The sequence below is a fragment of the Coregonus clupeaformis genome, unplaced genomic scaffold (assembly GCF_020615455.1).
Source record: "Coregonus clupeaformis isolate EN_2021a unplaced genomic scaffold, ASM2061545v1 scaf0303, whole genome shotgun sequence".
NCBI classification, from domain to species: Eukaryota; Metazoa; Chordata; class Actinopteri; order Salmoniformes; family Salmonidae; genus Coregonus; species Coregonus clupeaformis.
The window spans coordinates 450,017-452,269 of record NW_025533758.1 but is presented as its reverse complement, the minus strand read 5'-3'; positions in this window follow the sequence as shown (position 1 = coordinate 452,269).

Genomic DNA, 2,253 nt, shown 5'->3' with positions numbered 1-2,253 from the left:
ACGGTACTGTCTTTCCAAGCTAGTCGGAAGACTTCCAGTTTGGTGTGGCGCCATTTCCGTTCCAATTTCCTGAAGCTTGCTTCAAAGCTCGGGTATTTTCTGTATACCAGGGAGCTAGTTTCTTATGACAAATGTTTTTCGTTTTTAGGGGTGCAACTGCATCTAGGGTATTGCGCAAGGTTAAATTGAGTTCCTCAGTTAAGTGGTTAACTGATTTTTGTCCTCTGACGTCCTTGGGTAGGCAGAAGGAGTCTGGAAGGGCATCAAGGAATTTTTGTGTTGTCTGAGAATTTATAGCACGACTTTTGATGCTCCTTGGTTGGGGTCTGAGCAGATTATTTGTTGCGATTGCAAACGTAATAAAATGGTGGTCCGATAGTCCAGGATTTTGTGGAAAAACATTAAGATCTACAACATTTATTCCATGGGACAAAACTAGGTCCAGAGTATGAGAGAAATAAGAGAGAGAGAGAGAGAGAGAGGGGAGGAGGGAAGGAGAGTGAGAGAGTTTGAGCGGCACATGTTCTGAATGTTGAAACTGTAGCTGGTGTTATGGTGCCATGGCAATGCACCTTTCACATAGCTTCCAGTGTTTTCCCTAGGATTCTTTTCAGCAGCAGTGGCAAAGTTAGCCAGGTTTTTAGAAATGTTGGCAAATGTATTACAAATAAAAAACAAATACCTTATTTGCATAAGTATTCAGACCCTTTGCTATGAGACTCGAAATTGAGCTCCGGTGCATCCTGTTTCCATTGATCATCCTTGAGATGTTTCTACAACTTGATTGGAGTCCACCTGTGGTAAATTAAATTGATTGGACATGATTTGGAAAGGCACACACCTGTCTATATAAGGTCCCACAGTTGCATGTCAGTCAAAAACCAAGCCATGAGGTCGAAGGAATTGTCCATAGAGCTCCGAGACAGGATTGTGTCGAGGCACAGATCTGGGGAAGGGTACCAAAAAATTTCTGCAGCATTGAAAGTCCCCAAGAACACAGTGGCCTCCATCATTCTTAAATGGAAGAAGTTTGGAACCACCAAGACTCTTCCTAGAGCTGGCCGCCCGGCCAATCTGAGCAATCGGGGGAGAAGGGCCTTGGTCACGGAGCTCCAGAGTTCCTCTGTGGAGATGGGAGAACCTTCCAGAAGGACAACCATCGCTGCAGCACTCCACCAATCAGGCCTTTATGGTAGAGTGGCCAGACGGAAGCCACTCCTCAGTAAAAGGCACATGACAGCTCGCTTGGAGTTTGCCAAAAACAAGATTCTCTGGTCTGATGAAACCAAGATTGAACTCTTTGGCCTGAATGCCAAGCGTCACGTCTGGAGGAAACCTTGCACCATCCCCACAGTGAAGCATGGTTGTTTTTCAGCGGCAGGGACTGGGAGACTAGTCAGGATCAAGGGAAAGATGAACGGAGCAAAGTACAGAGAGATCCTTATTTGTAGCATCATACCCAAGAAGACTCCTTTTTCATTATTATACACTACCGGTCAAAAGGGATTTTCTTTATTTTTACTATTTTCTACATTGTAGAATAATAGTGAAGACATCAAAACTATGCGTGTAGCTCAGTTGGTAGAGCATGGCGTTTGCAACGCCAGGGTTGTGGGTTCGTTTCCCACGGGGGACCAGTATGAAAAAGAAAATGTATGAACTCACTACTGTAAGTCGCTCTGGATAAGTGGCGCAGTGGTCTAAGGCACTGCATTGCAGTGCTAGCTGTGCCACTAGAGATCCTGGTTCGCATCCAGGCTCTGTCGTAGCCGGCCGTGACCGGGAGACCCATGGGGCGGCGCACAATTGGCCCAGCGTCGTCCAGGATAGGGGAGGGAATGGCCGGCAGGGATGTAACTCAGTTGGTAGAGCATGGCGTTTGCAATGCCAGGGTTGTGGGTTCGATTCCCACGGGTGGCCAGTATGAAAAAAATAAAAATAAATAATGTATGCACTCACTAACTGTAAGTCGCTCTGGATAAGAGCGTCTGCTAAATGACGTAAATGTAAAATGTAAGAGCGTCTGCTAAATGACTAAAATGTAAATATATATGTTGGAAGGAAATGGGAGGAGGGATGGACGGCTAGCACGTGGATTGACATGTACAGGGATGGAGATGGCTCTCTTCGCTCTCCCTCTGTCTCACCTGCACAGAGATTAATGAGGGGGAGAGTGAGCAATTTATTCCTCTCTTGTCTCTGTAATTCACAGTAGTTTCTCTTGTCTCGTCTCTTTCTCTCTCCTTCCATCAG